This window comes from Myodes glareolus, chromosome 24, assembly GCF_982192425.1.
Source record: "Myodes glareolus chromosome 24, mMyoGla1.1, whole genome shotgun sequence".
Classification (NCBI taxonomy): domain Eukaryota; kingdom Metazoa; phylum Chordata; class Mammalia; order Rodentia; family Cricetidae; genus Myodes; species Myodes glareolus.
Window position 1 is genome coordinate 36,148,060 of NC_142049.1, and position 24,452 is coordinate 36,172,511.

The 24,452-nt window shown below is 42.3% G+C and overlaps 6 non-coding genes across 6 annotated transcripts; all 6 read right to left on the bottom strand.

The window, feature by feature from the left end:
* Positions 1 to 3,451: 3,451 nt before the first annotated feature.
* Positions 3,452 to 3,516, bottom strand: LOC148118018 (small nucleolar RNA SNORD109A). Its single transcript, XR_015736517.1, has one exon. It is a non-coding gene; the product is annotated as a small nucleolar RNA SNORD109A (small nucleolar RNA).
* A 3,493-nt stretch (positions 3,517 to 7,009) lies between these two features.
* On the bottom strand, positions 7,010 to 7,074 carry LOC148118019 (small nucleolar RNA SNORD109A). Its single transcript, XR_015736518.1, has one exon. It is a non-coding gene; the product is annotated as a small nucleolar RNA SNORD109A (small nucleolar RNA).
* Positions 7,075 to 10,561: 3,487 nt separating this feature from the next.
* On the bottom strand, positions 10,562 to 10,626 carry LOC148118020 (small nucleolar RNA SNORD109A). The gene has a single exon (XR_015736519.1). It is a non-coding gene; the product is annotated as a small nucleolar RNA SNORD109A (small nucleolar RNA).
* Positions 10,627 to 14,093: 3,467 nt separating this feature from the next.
* On the bottom strand, positions 14,094 to 14,158 carry LOC148118021 (small nucleolar RNA SNORD109A). Its single transcript, XR_015736520.1, has one exon. It is a non-coding gene; the product is annotated as a small nucleolar RNA SNORD109A (small nucleolar RNA).
* A 3,487-nt stretch (positions 14,159 to 17,645) lies between these two features.
* LOC148118022 (small nucleolar RNA SNORD109A) lies at positions 17,646 to 17,710 on the bottom strand. Its single transcript, XR_015736521.1, has one exon. It is a non-coding gene; the product is annotated as a small nucleolar RNA SNORD109A (small nucleolar RNA).
* Positions 17,711 to 21,177: 3,467 nt separating this feature from the next.
* LOC148118023 (small nucleolar RNA SNORD109A) lies at positions 21,178 to 21,242 on the bottom strand. Its single transcript, XR_015736522.1, has one exon. It is a non-coding gene; the product is annotated as a small nucleolar RNA SNORD109A (small nucleolar RNA).
* Between the last annotated feature and the right edge of the window lie 3,210 nt (positions 21,243 to 24,452).

Genomic DNA, 24,452 nt, shown 5'->3' on the forward strand with positions numbered 1-24,452 from the left:
ACTGGAAAGCAGTGAGAGATAGACTCTATGGCTTTGAAGAGGAAGATCAGCATTGTGCAGCAGGCTTCTTTCTCAGGATCTCAACTGAGGTCAAGCATCAATGAGATCACAAAGACATTTTCTCCTATACTTTAGAGCCCATCTGTCATCAACACATATCAACACTCTACTGTGCCACACGAACCAAAAAAGAAAGATAAACACATCAAGAATTTTGAGGAGTCGAATTTGATCTTGACAACTAGCTTCATGGACAAAAAGAAGAAAAGTATAAAATAAAATGCACCAAAAATATAGGAGTGTACTTCATATGTTTCAAAGGGCAAAACTGGTACTGGATTTCTTGATTATCTAGTCAAGGTGGAAGGTTTTGATAGTTTTATATTCCTGCAACTTCAGTGTGTCTTCCTTATCATCACCATCATCATCATCATCATGATCATGATCATCATCATGATCATCCTCATCATCCTCATCCTCATCAATCATCATTATCGATCATATGAACACCATCATCATTGTCTTATGCCTTATCCTCCTCCCTGTCTACCACACAATTCTTTCCTCAGTTTACCTTTATGGACATTGCAGTTATTCCCACAAGTTTCCAGGTTGCTTTCATCATGAAATTCTTATCCTAACAACCTCAACTTCATGGCTTTACCGTACTGTTATCATGAGAGGAAACACAGCAGAACCAACAAAAGAGGCAGCTATCACAAATGAATTAAAATTCAATTTCATGTTTGTTATGGAGTGTTCTGTGTTTCTGTGTCTCTTGGGACACCATGCACTTTTATTTTCAGGAAAATCTGCAAAGGTTCCCCTTCAAATTTCATATTAGGTTACTATTATATAGGAGTCCAGATTGGTTCCACACATTCTTAATTTTCAGATTTTAGATGAAATGCTTTCTGCCAAACATATATGATCAACCTGCTATTTGCAGAGGCTCTCCATGAAATCAGACATGCTCAGATGCACCAGGAACCTGGAGATCTGACAAAAGAGTTGTGAACCTCACAGGGAGACATTTCTGATTCACACCAATTAAAGTCAGAATAGCACAACACTTCTCTCGCTTCTCGGTGTGCTAAGAAGCTCCATTCAAGGGTGGACCCTGTTGCAATTCTCAGGAAGAGGACTGCCCCAAAGGGGTGGAAAGAAGTGCTGGGTGAATGGAGGTCAGGTGAAAAACCCTTGGATCATGAGGTGCTTGAAAAGTGAGCATCTTACATGTACCATCCTTCCAAAGGATTGAAACTGACGGTGGTTTGAACAGACAGTTTTGAATACCCTTCACACAAAAGAGGTCAGTCAATTGATACGTATGCAGTCGATGGTAATGTTTCTTTACCTTTTCACCAGCTGGAGAGGGGCATTCCCCAAAGAGACCTAATATGTCAAAGGAATGCAGAGTGATAGACTTGAGGATATGGGCAGGACCAAAGACATAATGGTCAGGAGAGTATCATCTTAGAAATTAGAGTTTGAGCAGTCACGAAGTCAAAGATGCTGACTTTTAGAAATGCCCAGTGTTAGCAAAAATCAGTGAGTCCAAAGACAGAGACTCAGTGCTTACCTTTTCTGCACAAAGAATAAGACGATCTCTGGCTTTCTGTCCTGTAACAGTAGAGAAATAAGAGTTATCAGGGATGCTAAGTTCTCCGCACAACACTGTCTGCTTCGCCTTATGCGGAGTACCTAGCAAACTCAACCTTTCCAACCAACATTTACCTGTTTATTCCTTCCTGTAGTTTTGCTTGTCTTATCATGACCCTTTCACTCCTGTTTGCTTCTACTAACGCTGCCAGTCTCTGTCCTTTAGACCATAACCTAAGTGGAAACAATTGTTTTGCCTTTGATATACTCGTGGCAGATGGACAGTAGCATGGGGAGGACATGGCACATATGGCTCCCACTCATTTGTCCTGACATCTTCTCTTCCACTTCTCCTAGCACACGGTATCTGCTTCACGAAGCATGAGGTCTAACAGTACCTATGAGGCTGCTTTCATATCTTTAAGAAGACATGGCCGAGCAAACATTTCCCTTGATGCGTATCATCCTCTGGTTCCTCCTGTGAAAAAGGTTTTCACCCTAGCACCGCGATGGCATTATGGAATGAGGGATGAAACAGAGACATCCATCCAAAAGTAGACAATGTCTGGACTTTAGGCACTCCACTTAATCCCAAGAAAGGGAGCAGCTTTGAAAATGTAATGTTTGCAAGACTTATTTCTCTGAAGGATAGGAAATGATAACATTAACTAAACTGGTGGATGGCAATCATCCATTCCTTTCCTAAGTTCTGTTTCCGAATGACGTATGTCATTTCAAGAGAAGGAGGTGTTCTCCATTCGAATTCCCTTCCCATGTACAGTGTTGGTGATCGTAGACAATCCCTTGATCTTTTCTGAAACCTAGGGATTTTCTTTCATCGTGTGTGTGTGTGTGTGTGTGTGTGTGTGTGTGTGTGTTATATGAAGCCTACCTCTGAATCATTTTCTGCTAGATGGGAATTGGGTGCTGAGTGAAGTATTTGCCTTCCCCCCCTGTTCCATGTAAAAACTTCAGGTGTCTGCTGCATTCTTTACGCTCCTCGTGGGCATGCTTCCCATTTCTTTCCCCAGCTGATTGGTTTGGAGGCCTGGCTGGAAGTGAAACACTTGATGGACGTTGGAATTGTGTCTATGTGACAACCATACTCTTTGTGAATCTCTCAGCATGCAAATAGATCCAAACAATGTAAACAACGTGAAGGTCCCAACCTTTACAGAGGAGGCTGGTAAAAAGGCAGATTTGAACTGGACTTTATCAGAAGGTTCTCTCAGTTTTGAATGAGAAATTATGACAGAAAGAGAGGATCGCTGAGAATATCCAGATCTGAAAAGCAACTGGCTATGGTGACTGCTGTGTGATATGACCATTGACATGAAGAATTGATGCACCATGCAGGATTATGATCTATTCAGAGACAACAAAGAGAAAAGGAATGACTCTCTCAATATGGGAAAGCATCAGGCATTGCTGCCTACATTGGGAAAGGCACAGGAATTCAAAAGGTCTCCAAATTTTGCAGTCAGGGTGGGCACGAGTCCTGCCATCTCTTCTTGCCCTCATCCCATTGTATATTTATGGCCAATTCATCAGAGAGGATCATTGAGATTCTCTGTAATGAATTCACCGCTTCCAACTCTTTTGAGTCTTTCTTTCAGGAATGTAACAGCCCATACCTTCAACTCAATGTACCCTCTAGGGTCTAGTACAGTGCTTCTCAGAGGCAGAATATGGCCGCAAAGAGCTGGACAGATGTCGCAGACAGCAAACTGCTCATCTCTCAAAATTTAGGAGATCAAAGCCCGTCTGCACTCTAACTGTCTTCCCTTAAAATGCAAGAGTGCTAGCCATGTTCTGGAAGCATCATGGTGGTCAAGATGGCCACTTCTCTGGACCTCAGAGGGGTTATGTGTGAGTCAATCAACGTCCTCAGAAACCTGTTGTCATCATCGATCCAGAGAAGGCAGCTTTTGACACATGAGCATTCCCAGTGACACTGGAAAGCAGTGAGAGATAGACTCTTTGGCTTTGAAGAGGAAGATCAGCATTGTGCAGCAGGCTTCTTTCTCAGGATCTCAACTGAGGTCAAGCATCAATGAGATCACAAAGACATTTTCTCCTATACTTTAGAGCCCATTTGTCATCAACACATATCAACACTCTACTGTGCCACACGAACCAAAAAAGAAAGATAAACACATCAAGAATTTTGAGGAGTCGAATTTGATCTTGACAACTAGCTTCATGGACAAAAAGAAGAAAAGTATAAAATAAAATGCACCAAAAATATAGGAGTGTACTTCATATGTTTCAAAGGGCAAAACTGGTACTGGATTTCTTGATTATCTAGTCAAGGTGGAAGGTTTTGATAGTTTTATATTCCTGCAACTTCAGTGTGTCTTCCTTATCATCACCATCATCATCATCATCATGATCATGATCATCATCATGATCATCCTCATCATCCTCATCCATCATCATCATCAATCATATGAACACCATCATCATTGTCTTATGCCTTATCCTCCTCCCTGTCTACCACACAATTCTTTCCTCAGTTTACCTTTATGGACATTGCAGTTATTCCGACAAGTTTCCAGGTTGCTTTCATCATGAAATTCTCATCCTAGCAACCTCAACTTCATGGCTTTACCGTACTGTTATCATGAGAGGAAACGCAGCAGAACCAACAAAAAGAGGCAGCTATCACCAATGAATTAAAATTCAATTTCATGTTTGTTATGGAGTGTTCTGTGTTTCTGTGGCTCTTGGGACACCATGCACTTTTATTTTCAGGAAAATCTGCAAAGGTTCCCCTTCAAATTTCATATTAGGTTACTATTATATAGGAGTCCAGATTGGTTCCACACATTCTTAATTTTCAGATTTTAGATCAAATGCTTTCTGCCAAACATATATGATCAACCTGCTATTTGCAGAGGCTCTCCATGAAATCAGACATGCTCAGATGCACCAGGAACCTGGAGATCTGACAAAAGAGTTGTGAACCTCACAGGGAGACATTTCTGATTCACACCAATTAAAGTCAGAATAGCACAACACTTCTCTCGCTTCTCGGTGCGCTAAGAAGCTACATTCAAGGGTGGACCCTGTTGCAATTCTCAGGAAGAGGACTGCCCCAAAGGGGTGGAAAGAAGTGCTGGGTGAATGGAGGTCAGGTGAAAAACCCTTGGATCATGAGGTGCTTGAAAAGTGAGCATCTTACATGTACCATCCTTCCAAAGGATTGAAACTGACGGTGGTTTGAACAGACAGTTTTGAATACCCTTCACACAAAAGAGGTCAGTCAATTGATACGTATGCAGTCGATGGTAATGTTTCTTTACCTTTTCACCAGCTGGAGAGGGGCATTCCCCAAAGAGACCTAATATGTCAAAGGACTGCAGAGTGATAGACTTGAGGATATGGGCAGGACCAAAGACATAATGGTCAGGAGAGTATCATCTTAGAAATTAGAGTTTGAGCAGTCACGAAGTCAAAGATGCTGACTTTTAGAAATGCCCAGTGTTAGCAAAAATCAGTGAGTCCAAAGACAGAGACTCAGTGCTTACCTTTTCTGCACAAAGAATAGGACGATCTCTGGCTTTCTGTCCTGTAACAGTAGAGAAATAAGAGTTATCAGGGATGCGAAGTTCTCCGCACAACACTGTCTGCTTCGCCTTATGTGGATTACCTAGCAAACTCAACCTTTCCAACCAACATTTACCTGTTTATTCCTTCCTGTAGTTTTGCTTGTCTTATCATGACCCTTTCACTCCTGTTTGCTTCTACTAATGCTGCCAGTCTCTGTCCTTTAGACCATAACCTAAGTGGAAACAATTGTTTTGCCTTTGATATACTCGTGGCAGATGGACAGTAGCATGGGGAGGACATGGCACATATGGCTCCCACTCATTTGTCCTGACATCTTCTCTTCCACTTCTCCTAGCACACGGTATCTGCTTCACGAAGCATGAGGTCTAACAGTACCTATGAGGCTGCTTTCATATCTTTAAGAAGACATGGCCGAGCAAACATTTCCCTTGATGCGTATCATCCTCTGGTTCCTCCTGTGAAAAAGGTTTTCACCCTAGCACCGCGATGGCATTATGGAATGAGGGATGAAACAGAGACATCCATCCAAAAGTAGACAATGTCTGGACTTTAGGCACTCCACTTAATCCCAAGAAAGGGAGCAGCTTTGAAAATGTAATGTTTGCAAGACTTATTTCTCTGAAGGATAGGAAATGACAACATTAACTAAACTGGTGGATGGCAATCATCCATTCCTTTCCTAAGTTCTGTTTCCGAATGACGTATGTCATTTCAAGAGAAGGAGGTGTTCTCCATTCGAATTCCCTTCCCATGTACAGTGTTGGTGATCGTAGACAATCCCTTGATCTTTTCTGAAACCTAGGGATTTTCTTTCATCGTGTGTGTGTGTGTGTGTGTGTGTGTGTGTGTGTGTGTGTGTGTGTTATATGAAGCCTACCTCTGAATCATTTTCTGCTAGATGGGAATTGGGTGCTGAGTGAAGTATTTGCCTTCCCCCCCTGTTCCATGTAAAAACTTCAGGTGTCTGCTGCATTCTTTACGCTCCTCGTGGGCATGCTTCCCATTTCTTTCCCCAGCTGATTGGTTTGGAGGCCTGGCTGGAACTGAAACACTTGATGGACGTTGGAATTGTGTCTATGTGACAACCATACTCTTTGTGAATCTCTCAGCATGCAAATAGATCCAAACAATGTAAACAACGTGAAGGTCCCAACCTTTACAGAGGAGGCTGGTAAAAAGGCAGATTTGAACTGGACTTTATCAGAAGGTTCTCTCAGTTTTGAATGAGAAATTATGACAGAAAGAGAGGATCGCTGAGAATATCCAGATCTGAAAAGCAACTGGCTATGGTGACTGCTGTGTGATATGACCATTGACATGAAGAATTGATGCACCATGCAGGATTATGATCTATTCAGAGACAACAAAGAGAAAAGGAATGACTCTCTCAATATGGGAAAGCATCAGGCATTGCTGCCTACATTGGGAAAGGCACAGGAATTCAAAAGGTCTCCAAATTTTGCAGTCAGGGTGGGCACGAGTCCTGCCATCTCTTCTTGCCCTCATCCCATTGTATATTTATGGCCAATTCATCAGAGAGGATCATTGAGATTCTCTGTAATGAATTCACCGCTTCCAACTCTTTTGAGTCTTTCTTTCAGGCATGTAACAGCCCATACCTTCAACTCAATGTACCCTCTAGGGTCTAGTACAGTGCTTCTCAGAGGCAGAATATGGCCGCAAAGAGCTGGACAGATGTCGCAGACAGCAAACTGCTCATCTCTCAAAATTTAGGAGATCAAAGCCCGTCTGCACTCTAACTGTCTTCCCTTAAAATGCAAGAGTGCTAGCCATGTTCTGGAAGCATCATGGTGGTCAAGATGGCCACTTCTCTGGACCTCAGAGGGGTTATGTGTGAGTCAATCAACGTCCTCAGAAACCTGTTGTCATCATCGATCCAGAGAAGGCAGCTTTTGACACATGAGCATTCCCAGTGACACTGGAAAGCAGTGAGAGATAGACTCTTTGGCTTTGAAGAGGAAGATCAGCATTGTGCAGCAGGCTTCTTTCTCAGGATCTCAACTGAGGTCAAGCATCAATGAGATCACAAAGACATTTTCTCCTATACTTTAGAGCCCATTTGTCATCAACACATATCAACACTCTACTGTGCCACACGAACCAAAAAAGAAAGATAAACACATCAAGAATTTTGAGGAGTCGAATTTGATCTTGACAACTAGCTTCATGGACAAAAAGAAGAAAAGTATAAAATAAAATGCACCAAAAATATAGGAGTGTACTTCATATGTTTCAAAGGGCAAAACTGGTACTGGATTTCTTGATTATCTAGTCAAGGTGGAAGGTTTTGATAGTTTTATATTCCTGCAACTTCAGTGTGTCTTCCTTATCATCACCATCATCATCATCATCATGATCATGATCATCATCATGATCATCCTCATCATCCTCATCCATCATCATCATCAATCATATGAACACCATCATCATTGTCTTATGCCTTATCCTCCTCCCTGTCTACCACACAATTCTTTCCTCAGTTTACCTTTATGGACATTGCAGTTATTCCCACAAGTTTCCAGGTTGCTTTCATCATGAAATTCTTATCCTAACAACCTCAACTTCATGGCTTTACCGTACTGTTATCATGAGAGGAAACGCAGCAGAACCAACAAAAAGAGGCAGCTATCACCAATGAATTAAAATTCAATTTCATGTTTGTTATGGAGTGTTCTGTGTTTCTGTGGCTCTTGGGACACCATGAACTTTTGTTTTCAGGAAAATCTGCAAAGGTTCCCCTTCAAATTTCATATTAGGTTACTATTATATAGGAGTCCAGATTGGTTCCACACATTCTTAATTTTCAGATTTTAGATCAAATGCTTTCTGCCAAACATATATGATCAACCTGCTATTTGCAGAGGCTCTCCATGAAATCAGACATGCTCAGATGCACCAGGAACCTGGAGATCTGACAAAAGAGTTGTGAACCTCACAGGGAGACATTTCTGATTCACACCAATTAAAGTCAGAATAGCACAACACTTCTCTCGCTTCTCGGTGCGCTAAGAAGCTACATTCAAGGGTGGACCCTGTTGCAATTCTCAGGAAGAGGACTGCCCCAAAGGGGTGGAAAGAAGTGCTGGGTGAATGGAGGTCAGGTGAAAAACCCTTGGATCATGAGGTGCTTGAAAAGTGAGCATCTTACATGTACCATCCTTCCAAAGGATTGAAACTGACGGTGGTTTGAACAGACAGTTTTGAATACCCTTCACACAAAAGAGGTCAGTCAATTGATACGTATGCAGTCGATGGTAATGTTTCTTTACCTTTTCACCAGCTGGAGAGGGGCATTCCCCAAAGAGACCTAATATGTCAAAGGACTGCAGAGTGATAGACTTGAGGATATGGGCAGGACCAAAGACATAATGGTCAGGAGAGTATCATCTTAGAAATTAGAGTTTGAGCAGTCACGAAGTCAAAGATGCTGACTTTTAGAAATGCCCAGTGTTAGCAAAAATCAGTGAGTCCAAAGACAGAGACTCAGTGCTTACCTTTTCTGCACAAAGAATAGGACGATCTCTGGCTTTCTGTCCTGTAACAGTAGAGAAATAAGAGTTATCAGGGATGCTAAGTTCTCCGCACAACACTGTCTGCTTCGCCTTATGTGGATTACCTAGCAAACTCAACCTTTCCAACCAACATTTACCTGTTTATTCCTTCCTGTAGTTTTGCTTGTCTTATCATGACCCTTTCATTCCTGTTTGCTTCTACTAATGCTGCCAGTCTCTGTCCTTTAGACCATAACCTAAGTGGAAACAATTGTTTTGCCTTTGATATACTCGTGGCAGATGGACAGTAGCATGGGGAGGACATGGCACATATGGCTCCCACTCATTTGTCCTGACATCTTCTCTTCCACTTCTCCTAGCACACGGTATCTGCTTCACGAAGCATGAGGTCTAACAGTACCTATGAGGCTGCTTTCATATCTTTAAGAAGACATGGCCGAGCAAACATTTCCCTTGATGCGTATCATCCTCTGGTTCCTCCTGTGAAAAAGGTTTTCACCCTAGCACCGCGATGGCGTTATGGAATGAGGGATGAAACAGAGACATCCATCCAAAAGTAGACAATGTCTGGACTTTAGGCACTCCACTTAATCCCAAGAAAGGGAGCAGCTTTGAAAATGTAATGTTTGCAAGACTTATTTCTCTGAAGGATAGGAAATGACAACATTAACTAAACTGGTGGATGGCAATCATCCATTCCTTTCCTAAGTTCTTTTTCCGAATGACGTATGTCATTTCAAGAGAAGGAGGTGTTCTCCATTCGAATTCCCTTCCCATGTACAGTGTTGGTGATCGTAGACAATCCCTTGATCTTTTCTGAAACCTAGGGATTTTCTTTCATCGTGTGTGTGTGTGTGTGTGTGTGTGTGTGTGTGTGTGTGTTATATGAAGCCTACCTCTGAATCATTTTCTGCTAGATGGGAATTGGGTGCTGAGTGAAGTATTTGCCTTCCCCCCCTGTTCCATGTAAAAACTTCAGGTGTCTGCTGCATTCTTTACGCTCCTCGTGGGCATGCTTCCCATTTCTTTCCCCAGCTGATTGGTTTGGAGGCCTGGCTGGAAGTGAAACACTTGATGGACGTTGGAATTGTGTCTATGTGACAACCATACTCTTTGTGAATCTCTCAGCATGCAAATAGATCCAAACAATGTAAACAACGTGAAGGTCCCAACCTTTACAGAGGAGGCTGGTAAAAAGGCAGATTTGAACTGGACTTTATCAGAAGGTTCTCTCAGTTTTGAATGAGAAATTATGACAGAAAGAGCGGATCGCTGAGAATATCCAGATCTGAAAAGCAACTGGCTATGGTGACTGCTGTGTGATATGACCATTGACATGAAGAATTGATGCACCATGCAGGATTATGATCTATTCAGAGACAACAAAGAGAAAAGGAATGACTCTCTCAATATGGGAAAGCATCAGGCATTGCTGCCTACATTGGGAAAGGCACAGGAATTCAAAAGGTCTCCAAATTTTGCAGTCAGGGTGGGCACGAGTCCTGCCATCTCTTCTTGCCCTCATCCCATTGTATATTTATGGCCAATTCATCAGAGAGTATCATTGAGATTCTCTGTAATGAATTCACCGCTTCCAACTCTTTTGAGTCTTTCTTTCAGGCATGTAACAGCCCATACCTTCAACTCAATGTACCCTCTAGGGTCTAGTACAGTGCTTCTCAGAGGCAGAATATGGCCGCAAAGAGCTGGAGAGATGGCGCAGACAGCAAACTGCTCATCTCTCAAAATTTAGGAGATCAAAGCCCGTCTGCACTCTAACTGTCTTCCCTTAAAATGCAAGAGTGCTAGCCATGTTCTGGAAGCATCATGGTGGTCAAGATGGCCACTTCTCTGGACCTCAGAGGGGTTATGTGTGAGTCAATCAACGTCCTCAGAAACCTGTTGTCATCATCGATCCAGAGAAGGCAGCTTTTGACACATGAGCATTCCCAGTGACACTGGAAAGCAGTGAGAGATAGACTCTTTGGCTTTGAAGAGGAAGATCAGCATTGTGCAGCAGGCTTCTTTCTCAGGATCTCAACTGAGGTCAAGCATCAATGAGATCACAAAGACATTTTCTCCTATACTTTAGAGCCCATTTGTCATCAACACATATCAACACTCTACTGTGCCACACGAACCAAAAAAGAAAGATAAACACATCAAGAATTTTGAGGAGTCGAATTTGATCTTGACAACTAGCTTCATGGACAAAAAGAAGAAAAGTATAAAATAAAATGCACCAAAAATATAGGAGTGTACTTCATATGTTTCAAAGGGCAAAACTGGTACTGGATTTCTTGATTATCTAGTCAAGGTGGAAGGTTTTGATAGTTTTATATTCCTGCAACTTCAGTGTGTCTTCCTTATCATCACCATCATCATCATCATCATGATCATCCTCATCATCCTCATCCACCATCATCATCGATCATATGAACACCATCATCATTGTCTTATGCCTTATCCTCCTCCCTGTCTACCACACAATTCTTTCCTCAGTTTACCTTTATGGACATTGCAGTTATTCCCACAAGTTTCCAGGTTGCTTTCATCATGAAATTCTTATCCTAACAACCTCAACTTCATGGCTTTACCGTACTGTTATCATGAGAGGAAACGCAGCAGAACCAACAAAAAGAGGCAGCTATCACCAATGAATTAAAATTCAATTTCATGTTTGTTATGGAGTGTTCTGTGTTTCTGTGTCTCTTGGGACACCATGCACTTTTATTTTCAGGAAAATCTGCAAAGGTTCCCCTTCAAATTTCATATTAGGTTACTATTATATAGGAGTCCAGATTGGTTCCACACATTCTTATTTTTCAGATTTTAGATCAAATGCTTTCTGCCAAACATATATGATCAACCTGCTATTTGCAGAGGCTCTCCATGATATCAGACATGCTCAGATGCACCAGGAACCTGGAGATCTGACAAAAGAGTTGTGAACCTCACAGGGAGACATTTCTGATTCACACCAATTAAAGTCAGAATAGCACAACACTTCTCTCGCTTCTCGGTGCGCTAAGAAGCTACATTCAAGGGTGGACCCTGTTGCAATTCTCAGTAAGAGGACTGCCCCAAAGGGGTGGAAAGAAGTGTTGGGTGAATGGAGGTCAGGTGAAAAACCCTTGGATCATGAGGTGCTTGAAAAGTGAGCATCTTACATGTACCATCCTTCCAAAGGATTGAAACTGGCGGTGGTTTGAACAGACAGTTTTGAATACCCTTCACACAAAAGAGGTCAGTCAATTGATACGTATGCAGTCGATGGTAATGTTTCTTTACCTTTTCACCAGCTGGAGAGGGGCATTCCCCAAAGAGACCTAATATGTCAAAGGACTGCAGAGTGATAGACTTGAGGATATGGGCAGGACCAAAGACATAATGGTCAGGAGAGTATCATCTTAGAAATTAGAGTTTGAGCAGTCACGAAGTCAAAGATGCTGACTTTTAGAAATGCCCAGTGTTAGCAAAAATCAGTGAGTCCAAAGACAGAGACTCAGTGCTTACCTTTTCTGCACAAAGAATAGGACGATCTCTGGCTTTCTGTCCTGTAACAGTAGAGAAATAAGAGTTATCAGGGATGCTAAGTTCTCCGCACAACACTGTCTGCTTCGCCTTATGCGGAGTACCTAGCAAACTCAACCTTTCCAACCAACATTTACCTGTTTATTCCTTCCTGTAGTTTTGCTTGTCTTATCATGACCCTTTCACTCCTGTTTGCTTCTACTAATGCTGCCAGTCTCTGTCCTTTAGACCATAACCTAAGTGGAAACAATTGTTTTGCCTTTGATATACTCGTGGCAGATGGACAGTAGCATGGGGAGGACATGGCACATATGGCACCCACTCATTTGTCCTGACATCTTCTTTTCCACTTCTCCTAGCACACGGTATCTGCTTCACGAAGCATGAGGTCTAACAGTACCTATGAGGCTGCTTTCATATCTTTAAGAAGACATGGCCGAGCAAACATTTCCCTTGATGCGTATCATCCTCTGGTTCCTCCTGTGAAAAAGGTTTTCACCCTAGCACCGCGATGGCGTTATGGAATGAGGGATGAAACAGAGACATCCATCCAAAAGTAGACAATGTCTGGACTTTAGGCACTCCACTTAATCCCAAGAAAGGGAGCAGCTTTGAAAATGTAATGTTTGCAAGACTTATTTCTCTGAAGGATAGGAAATGATAACATTAACTAAACTGGTGGATGGCAATCATCCATTCCTTTCCTAAGTTCTGTTTCCGAATGACGTATGTCATTTCAAGAGAAGGAGGTGTTCTCCATTCGAATTCCCTTCCCATGTACAGTGTTGGTGATCATAGACAATCCCTTGATCTTTTCTGAAACCTAGGGATTTTCTTTCATTGTGTGTGTGTGTGTGTGTGTGTGTGTGTGTGTGTGTGTTATATGAAGCCTACCTCTGAATCATTTTCTGCTAGATGGGAATTGGGTGCTGAGTGAAGTATTTGCCTTCCCCCCCTGTTCCATGTAAAAACTTCAGGTGTCTGCTGCATTCTTTACGCTCCTCGTGGGCATGCTTCCCATTTCTTTCCCCAGCTGATTGGTTTGGAGGCCTGGCTGGAAGTGAAACACTTGATGGACGTTGGAATTGTGTCTATGTGACAACCATACTCTTTGTGAATCTCTCAGCATGCAAATAGATCCAAACAATGTAAACAACGTGAAGGTCCCAACCTTTACAGAGGAGACTGGTAAAAAGGCAGATTTGAACTGGACTTTATCAGAAGGTTCTCTCAGTTTTGAATGAGAAATTATGACAGAAAGAGAGGATCGCTGAGAATATCCAGATCTGAAAAGCAACTGGCTATGGTGACTGCTGTGTGATATGACCATTGACATGAAGAATTGATGCACCATGCAGGATTATGATCTATTCAGAGACAACAAAGAGAAAAGGAATGACTCTCTCAATATGGGAAAGCATCAGGCATTGCTGCCTACATTGGGAAAGGCACAGGAATTCAAAAGGTCTCCAAATTTTGCAGTCAGGGTGGGCACGAGTCCTGCCATCTCTTCTTGCCCTCATCCCATTGTATATTTATGGCCAATTCATCAGAGAGGATCATTGAGATTCTCTGTAATGAATTCACCGCTTCCAACTCTTTTGAGTCTTTCTTTCAGGCATGTAACAGCCCATACCTTCAACTCAATGTACCCTCTAGGGTCTAGTACAGTGCTTCTCAGAGGCAGAATATGGCCGCAAAGAGCTGGACAGATGTCGCAGACAGCAAACTGCTCATCTCTCAAAATTTAGGAGATCAAAGCCCGTCTGCACTCTAACTGTCTTCCCTTAAAATGCAAGAGTGCTAGCCATGTTCTGGAAGCATCATGGTGGTCAAGATGGCCACTTCTCTGGACCTCAGAGGGGTTATGTGTGAGTCAATCAACGTCCTCAGAAACCTGTTGTCATCATCGATCCAGAGAAGGCAGCTTTTGACACATGAGCATTCCCAGTGACACTGGAAAGCAGTGAGAGATAGACTCTTTGGCTTTGAAGAGGAAGATCAGCATTGTGCAGCAGGCTTCTTTCTCAGGATCTCAACTGAGGTCAAGCATCAATGAGATCACAAAGACATTTTCTCCTATACTTTAGAGCCCATTTGTCATCAACACATATCAACACTCTACTGTGCCACACGAACCAAAAAAGAAAGATAAACACATCAAGAATTTTGAGGAGTCGAATTTGATCTTGACAACTAGCTTCATGGACAAAAAGAAGAAAAGTATAAAATAAAATGCACCAAAAATATAGGAGTGTACTTCATATGTTTCAAAGGGCAAAACTGGTACTGGATTTCTTGATTATCTAGTCAAGGTGGAAGGTTTTGATAGTTTTATATTCCTGCAACTTCAGTGTGTCTTCCTTATCATCACCATCATCATCATCATCATGATCATGATCATCATCATGATCATCCTCATCATCCTCATCCATCATCATCATCAATCATATGAACACCATCATCATTGTCTTATGCCTTATCCTCCTCCCTGTCTACCACACAATTCTTTCCTCAGTTTACCTTTATGGACATTGCAGTTATTCCCACTAGTTTCCAGGTTGCTTTCATCATGAAATTCTTATCCTAACAACCTCAACTTCATGGCTTTACCGTACTGTTATCATGAGAGGAAACGCAGCAGAACCAACAAAAAGAGGCAGCTATCACCAATGAATTAAAATTCAATTTCATGTTTGTTATGGAGTGTTCTGTGTTTCTGTGGCTCTTGGGACACCATGCACTTTTGTTTTCAGGAAAATCTGCAAAGGTTCCCCTTCAAATTTCATATTAGGTTACTATTATATAGGAGTCCAGATTGGTTCCACACATTCTTAATTTTCAGATTTTAGATCAAATGCTTTCTGCCAAACATATATGATCAACCTGCTATTTGCAGAGGCTCTCCATGAAATCAGACATGCTCAGATGCACCAGGAACCTGGAGATCTGACAAAAGAGTTGTGAACCTCACAGGGAGACATTTCTGATTCACACCAATTAAAGTCAGAATAGCACAACACTTCTCTCGCTTCTCGGTGCGCTAAGAAGCTACATTCAAGGGTGGACCCTGTTGCAATTCTCAGGAAGAGGACTGCCCCAAAGGGGTGGAAAGAAGTGCTGGGTGAATGGAGGTCAGGTGAAAAACCCTTGGATCATGAGGTGCTTGAAAAGTGAGCATCTTACATGTACCATCCTTCCAAAGGATTGAAACTGACGGTGGTTTGAACAGACAGTTTTGAATACCCTTCACACAAAAGAGGTCAGTCAATTGATACGTATGCAGTCGATGGTAATGTTTCTTTACCTTTTCACCAGCTGGAGAGGGGCATTCCCCAAAGAGACCTAATATGTCAAAGGACTGCAGAGTGATAGACTTGAGGATATGGGCAGGACCAAAGACATAATGGTCAGGAGAGTATCATCTTAGAAATTAGAGTTTGAGCAGTCACGAAGTCAAAGATGCTGACTTTTAGAAATGCCCAGTGTTAGCAAAAATCAGTGAGTCCAAAGACAGAGACTCAGTGCTTACCTTTTCTGCACAAAGAATAGGACGATCTCTGGCTTTCTGTCCTGTAACAGTAGAGAAATAAGAGTTATCAGGGATGCTAAGTTCTCCGCACAACACTGTCTGCTTCGCCTTATGCGGAGTACCTAGCAAACTCAACCTTTCCAACCAACATTTACCTGTTTATTCCTTCCTGTAGTTTTGCTTGTCTTATCATGACCCTTTCACTCCTGTTTGCTTCTACTAATGCTGCCAGTCTCTGTCCTTTAGACCATAACCTAAGTGGAAACAATTGTTTTGCCTTTGATATACTCGTGGCAGATGGACAGTAGCATGGGGAGGACATGGCACATATGGCACCCACTCATTTGTCCTGACATCTTCTCTTCCACTTCTCCTGGCACACGGTATCTGCTTCACGAAGCATGAGGTCTAACAGTACCTATGAGGCTGCTTTCATATCTTTAAGAAGACATGGCCGAGCAAACATTTCCCTTGATGCGTATCATCCTCTGGTTCCTCCTGTGAAAAAGGTTTTCACCCTAGCACCGCGATGGCGTTATGGAATGAGGGATGAAACAGAGACATCCATCCAAAAGTAGACAATGTCTGGACTTTAGGCACTCCACTTAATCCCAAGAAAGGGAGCAGCTTTGAAAATGTAATGTTTGCAAGACTTATTTCTCTGAAGGATAGGAAATGATAACATTAACTAAACTGGTGGATGGCAATCATCCATTCCTTTCCTAAGTTCTGTTTCCGAATGACGTATGTCATTTCAAGAGAAGGAGGTGTTCTCCATTCGAATTCCCTTCCCATGTACAGTGTTGGTGATCATAGACAATCCCTTGATCTTTTCTGAAACCTAGGGATTTTCTTTCATCGTGTGTGTGTGTGTGTGTGTGTGTGTGTGTGTGTGTGTGTTATATGAAGCCTACCTCTGAATCATTTTCTGCTAGATGGGAATTGGGTGCTGAGTGAAGTATTTGCCTTCCCCCCCTGTTCCATGTAAAAACTTCAGGTGTCTGCTGCATTCTTTACGCTCCTCGTGGGCATGCTTCCCATTTCTTTCCCCAGCTGATTGGTTTGGAGGCCTGGCTGGAAGTGAAACACTTGATGGACGTTGGAATTGTGTCTATGTGACAACCATACTCTTTGTGAATCTCTCAGCATGCAAATAGATCCAAACAATGTAAACAACGTGAAGGTCCCAACCTTTACAGAGGAGGCTGGTAAAAAGGCAGATTTGAACTGGACTTTATCAGAAGGTTCTCTCAGTTTTGAATGAGAAATTATGACAGAAAGAGAGGATCGCTGAGAATATCCAGATCTGAAAAGCAACTGGCTATGGTGACTGCTGTGTGATATGACCATTGACATGAAGAATTGATGCACCATGCAGGATTATGATCTATTCAGAGACAACAAAGAGAAAAGGAATGACTCTCTCAATATGGGAAAGCATCAGGCATTGCTGCCTACATTGGGAAAGGCACAGGAATTCAAAAGGTCTCCAAATTTTGCAGTCAGGGTGGGCACGAGTCCTGCCATCTCTTCTTGCCCTCATCCCATTGTATATTTATGGCCAATTCATCAGAGAGGATCATTGAGATTCTCTGTAATGAATTCACCGCTTCCAACTCTTTTGAGTCTTTCTTTCAGGCATGTAACAGCCCATACCTTCAACTCAATGTACCCTCTAGGGTCTAGTACAGTGCTTCTCAGAGGCAGAATATGGCCGCAAAGAGCTGGACAGATGTCGCAGACAGCAAACTGCTCATCTCTCAAAATTTAGGAGATCAAAGCCCGTCTGCACTCTAACTGTCTTCCCTTAAAATGCAAGAGTGCTAGCCATGTTCTGGAAGCATCATGGTGGTCAAGATGGCCACTTCTCTGGACCTCAGAGGGGTTATGTGTGAGTCAATCAACGTCCTCAGAAACCTGTTGTCATCATCGATCCAGAGAAGGCAGCTTTTGACACATGAGCATTCCCAGTGACACTGGAAAGCAGTGAGAGATAGACTCTTTGGCTTTGAAGAGGAAGATCAGCATTGTGCAGCAGGCTTCTTTCTCAGGATCTCAACTGAGGTCAAGCATCAATGAGATCACAAAGACATTTTCTCCTATACTTTAGAGCCCATTTGTCATCAACACATATCAACACTCTACTGTGCCACACGAACCAAAAAAGAAAGATAAACACATCAAGAATTTTGAGGAGTCGAATTTGATCTTGACAACTAGCTTCATGGACAAAAAGAAGAAAAGTATAAAATAAAATGCACCAAAAATATAGGAGTGTACTTCATATGTTTCAAAGGGCAAAACTGGTACTGGATTTCTTGATTATCTAGTCAAGGTGGAAGGTTTTGATAGTTTTATATTCCTGCAACTTCAGTGTGTCTTCCTTATCATCACCATCATCATCATCATCATGATCATCCTCATCCTCATCCACCATCATCATCGATCATATGAACACCATCATCATTGTCTTATGCCTTATCCTCCTCCCTGTCTACCACACAATTCTTTCCTCAGTTTACCTTTATGGACATTGCAGTTATTCCCACAAGTTTCCAGGTTGCTTTCATCATGAAATTCTTATCCTAACAACCTCAACTTCATGGCTTTACCGTACTGTTATCATGAGAGGAAACGCAGCAGAACCAACAAAAAGAGGCAGCTATCACCAATGAATTAAAATTCAATTTCATGTTTGTTATGGAGTGTTCTGTGTTTCTGTGTCTCTTGGGACACCATGCACTTTTATTTTCAGGAAAATCTGCAAAGGTTCCCCTTCAAATTTCATATTAGGTTACTATTATATAGGAGTCCAGATTGGTTCCACACATTCTTATTTTTCAGATTTTAGATCAAATGCTTTCTGCCAAACATATATGATCAACCTGCTATTTGCAGAGGCTCTCCATGAAATCAGACATGCTCAGATGCACCAGGAACCTGGAGATCTGACAAAAGAGTTGTGAACCTCACAGGGAGACATTTCTGATTCACACCAATTAAAGTCAGAATAGCACAACACTTCTCTCGCTTCTCGGTGTGCTAAGAAGCTACATTCAAGGGTGGACCCTGTTGCAATTCTCAGGAAGAGGACTGCCCCAAAGGGGTGGAAAGAAGTGTTGGGTGAATGGAGGTCAGGTGAAAAACCCTTGGATCATGAGGTGCTTGAAAAGTGAGCATCTTACATGTACCATCCTTCCAAAGGATTGAAACTGGCGGTGGTTTGAACAGACAGTTTTGAATACCCTTCACACAAAAGAGGTCAGTCAATTGATACGTATGCAGTCGATGGTAATGTTTTTTTACCTTTTCACCAGCTGGAGAGGGGCATTCCCCAAAGAGACCTAATATGTCAAAGGACTGCAGAGTGATAGACTTGAGGATATGGGCAGGACCAAAGACATAATGGTCAGGAGAGTATCATCTTAGAAATTAGAGTTTGAGCAGTCACGAAGTCAAAGATGCTGACTTTTAGAAATGCCCAGTGTTAGCAAAAATCAGTGAGTCCAAAGACAGAGACTCAGTGCTTACCTTTTCTGCACAAAGAATAGGACGATCTCTGGCTTTCTGTCCTGTAACAGTAGAGAAATAAGAGTTATCAGGGATGCTAAGTTCTCCGCACAACACTGTCTGCTTCGCCTTATGCGGAGTACCTAGCAAACTCAACCTTTCCAACCAACATTTACCTGTTTATTCCTTCCTGTAGTTTTGCTTGTCTTATCATGACCCTTTCACTCCTGTTTGCTTCTACTAATGCTGCCAGTCTCTGTCCTTTAGACCATAACCTAAGTGGAAACAATTGTTTTGCCTTTGATATACTCGTGGCAGATGGACAGTAGCATGGGGAGGACATGGCACATATGTCACCCACTCATTTGTCCTGACATCTTCTCTTCCACTTCTCCTAGCACACGGTATCTGCTTCACGAAGCATGAGGTCTAACAGTACCTATGAGGCTGCTTTCATATCTTTAAGAAGACATGGCCGAGCAAACATTTCCCTTGATGCGTATCATCCTCTGGTTCCTCCTGTGAAAAAGGTTTTCACCCTAGCACCGCGATGGCGTTATGGAATGAGGGATGAAACAGAGACATCCATCCAAAAGTAGACAATGTCTGGACTTTAGGCACTCCACTTAATCCCAAGAAAGGGAGCAGCTTTGAAAATGTAATGTTTGCAAGACTTATTTCTCTGAAGGATAGGAAATGATAACATTAACTAAACTGGTGGATGGCAATCATCCATTCCTTTCCTAAGTTCTGTTTCCGAATGACGTATGTCATTTCAAGAGAAGGAGGTGTTCTCCATTCGAATTCCCTTCCCATGTACAGTGTTGGTGATCATAGACAATCCCTTGATCTTTTCTGAAACCTAGGGATTTTCTTTCATTGTGTGTGTGTGTGTGTGTGTGTGTGTGTGTGTGTGTGTGTTATATGAAGCCTACCTCTGAATCATTTTCTGCTAGATGGGAATTGGGTGCTGAGGGAAGTATTTGCCTTCCCCCCCCTGTTCCATGTAAAAACTTCAGGTGTCTGCTGCATTCTTTACGCTCCTCGTGGGCATGCTTCCCATTTCTTTCCCCAGCTGATTGGTTTGGAGGCCTGGCTGGAAGTGAAACACTTGATGGACGTTGGAATTGTGTCTATGTGACAACCATACTCTTTGTGAATCTCTCAGCATGCAAATAGATCCAAACAATGTAAACAACGTGAAAGTCCCAACCTTTACAGAGGAGGCTGGTAAAAAGGCAGATTTGAACTGGACTTTATCAGAAGGTTCTCTCAGTTTTGAATGAGAAATTATGACAGAAAGAGAGGATCGCTGAGAATATCCAGATCTGAAAAGCAACTGGCTATGGTGACTGCTGTGTGATATGACCATTGACATGAAGAATTGATGCACCATGCAGGATTATGATCTATTCAGAGACAACAAAGAGAAAAGGAATGACTCTCTCAATATGGGAAAGCATCAGGCATTGCTGCCTACATTGGGAAAGGCACAGGAATTCAAAAGGTCTCCAAATTTTGCAGTCAGGGTGGGCACGAGTCCTGCCATCTCTTCTTGCCCTCATCCCATTGTATATTTATGGCCAATTCATCAGAGAGGATCATTGAGATTCTCTGTAATGAATTCACCGCTTCCAACTCTTTTGAGTCTTTCTTTCAGGCATGTAACAGCCCATACCTTCAACTCAATGTACCCTCTAGGGTCTAGTACAGTGCTTCTCAGAGGCAGAATATGGCCGCAAAGAGCTGGAGAGATGGCGCAGACAGCAAACTGCTCATCTCTCAAAATTTAGGAGATCAAAGCCCGTCTGCACTCTAACTGTCTTCCCTTAAAATGCAAGAGTGCTAGCCATGTTCTGGAAGCATCATGGTGGTCAAGATGGCCACTTCTCTGGACCTCAGAGGGGTTATGTGTGAGTCAATCAACGTCCTCAGAAACCTGTTGTCATCATCGATCCAGAGAAGGCAGCTTTTGACACATGAGCATTCCCAGTGACACTGGAAAGCAGTGAGAGATAGACTCTTTGGCTTTGAAGAGGAAGATCAGCATTGTGCAGCAGGCTTCTTTCTCAGGATCTCAACTGAGGTCAAGCATCAATGAGATCACAAAGACATTTTCTCCTATACTTTAGAGCCCATTTGTCATCAACACATATCAACACTCTACTGTGCCACACGAACCAAAAAAGAAAGATAAACACATCAAGAATTTTGAGGAGTCGAATTTGATCTTGACAACTAGCTTCATGGACAAAAAGAAGAAAAGTATAAAATAAAATGCACCAAAAATATAGGAGTGTACTTCATATGTTTCAAAGGGCAAAACTGGTACTGGATTTCTTGATTATCTAGTCAAGGTGGAAGGTTTTGATAGTTTTATATTCCTGCAACTTCAGTGTGTCTTCCTTATCATCACCATCATCATCATCATCATGATCATCCTCATCATCCTCATCCACCATCATCATCGATCATATGAACACCATCATCATTGTCTTATGCCTTATCCTCCTCCCTGTCTACCACACAATTCTTTCCTCAGTTTACCTTTATGGACATTGCAGTTATTCCCACAAGTTTCCAGGTTGCTTTCATCATGAAATTCTTATCCTAACAACCTCAACTTCATGGCTTTACCGTACTGTTATCATGAGAGGAAACGCAGCAGAACCAACAAAAAGAGGCAGCTATCACCAATGAATTAAAATTCAATTTCATGTTTGTTATGGAGTGTTCTGTGTTTCTGTGTCTCTTGGGACACCATGCACTTTTATTTTCAGGAAAATCTGCAAAGGTTCCCCTTCAAATTTCATATTAGGTTACTATTATATAGGAGTCCAGATTGGTTCCACACATTCTTATTTTTCAGATTTTAGATCAAATGCTTTCTGCCAAACATATATGATCAACCTGCTATTTGCAGAGGCTCTCCATGAAATCAGACATGCTCAGATGCACCAGGAACCTGGAGATCTGACAAAAGAGTTGTGAACCTCACAGGGAGACATTTCTGATTCACACCAATTAAAGTCAGAATAGCACAACACTTCTCTTGCTTCTCGGTGCGCTAAGAAGCTACATTCAAGGGTGGACCCTGTTGCAATTCTCAGGAAGAGGACTGCCCCAAAGGGGTGGAAAGAAGTGTTGGGTGAATGGAGGTCAGGTGAAAAACCCTTGGATCATGAGGTGCTTGAAAAGTGAGCATCTTACATGTACCATCCTTCCAAAGGATTGAAACTGACGGTGGTTTGAACAGACAGTTTTGAATACCCTTCACACAAAAGAGGTCAGTCAATTGATACGTATGCAGTCAATGGTAATGTTTCTTTACCTTTTCATCAGCTGGAGAGGGGCATTCCCCAAAGAGACCTAATATGTCAAAGGACTGCAGAGTGATAGACTTGAGGATATGGGCAGGACCAAAGACATAATGGTCAGGAGAGTATCATCTTAGAAATTAGAGTTTGAGCAGTCACGAAGTCAAAGATGCTGACTTTTAGAAATGCCCAGTGTTAGCAAAAATCAGTGAGTCCAAAGACAGAGACTCAGTGCTTACCTTTTCTGCACAAAGAATAGGACGATCTCTGGCTTTCTGTCCTGTAACAGTAGAGAAATAAGAGTTATCAGGGATGCGAAGTTCTCCGCACAACACTGTCTGCTTCGCCTTATGCGGAGTACCTAGCAAACTCAACCTTTCCAACCAACATTTACCTGTTTATTCCTTCCTGTAGTTTTGCTTGTCTTATCATGACCCTTTCACTCCTGTTTGCTTCTACTAATGCTGCCAGTCTCTGTCCTTTAGACCATAACCTAAGTGGAAACAATTGTTTTGCCTTTGATATACTCGTGGCAGATGGACAGTAGCATGGGGAGGACATGGCACATATGGCACCCACTCATTTGTCCTGACATCTTCTCTTCCACTTCTCCTAGCACACGGTATCTGCTTCACGAAGCATGAGGTCTAACAGTACCTATGAGGCTGCTTTCATATCTTTAAGAAGACATGGCCGAGCAAACATTTCCCTTGATGCGTATCATCCTCTGGTTCCTCCTGTGAAAAAGGTTTTCACCCTAGCACCGCGATGGCGTTATGGAATGAGGGATGAAACAGAGACATCCATCCAAAAGTAGACAATGTCTGGACTTTAGGCACTCCACTTAATCCCAAGAAAGGGAGCAGCTTTGAAAATGTAATGTTTGCAAGACTTATTTCTCTGAAGGATAGGAAATGATAACATTAACTAAACTGGTGGATGGCAATCATCCATTCCTTTCCTAAGTTCTGTTTCCGAATGACGTATGTCATTTCAAGAGAAGGAGGTGTTCTCCATTCGAATTCCCTTCCCATGTACAGTGTTGGTGATCGTAGACAATCCCTTGATCTTTTCTGAAACCTAGGGATTTTCTTTCATCGTGTGTGTGTGTGTGTGTGTGTGTGTGTGTGTGTGTGTGTGTGTGTGTTATATGAAGCCTACCTCTGAATCATTTTCTGCTAGATGGGAATTGGGTGCTGAGTGAAGTATTTGCCTTCCCCCCCTGTTCCATGTAAAAACTTCAGGTGTCTGCTGCATTCTTTACGCTCCTCGTGGGCATGCTTCCCATTTCTTTCCCCAGCTGATTGGTTTGGAGGCCTGGCTGGAAGTGAAACACTTGATGGACGTTGGAATTGTGTCTATGTGACAACCATACTCTTTGTGAATCTCTCAGCATGCAAATAGATCCAAACAATGTAAACAACGTGAAGGTCCCAACCTTTACAGAGGAGGCTGGTAAAAAGGCAGATTTGAACTGGACTTTATCAGAAGGTTCTCTCAGTTTTGAATGAGAAATTATGACAGAAAGAGAGGATCGCTGAGAATATCCAGATCTGAAAAGCAACTGGCTATGGTGACTGCTTTGTGATATGACCATTGACATGAAGAATTGACGCACCATGCAGGATTATGATCTATTCAGAGACAACAAAGAGAAAAGGAATGACTCTCTCAATATGGGAAAGCATCAGGCATTGCTGCCTACATTGGGAAAGGCACAGGAATTCAAAAGGTCTCCAAATTTTGCAGTCAGGGTGGGCACGAGTCCTGCCATCTCTTCTTGCCCTCATCCCATTGTATATTTATGGCCAATTCATCAGAGAGGATCATTGAGATTCTCTGTAATGAATT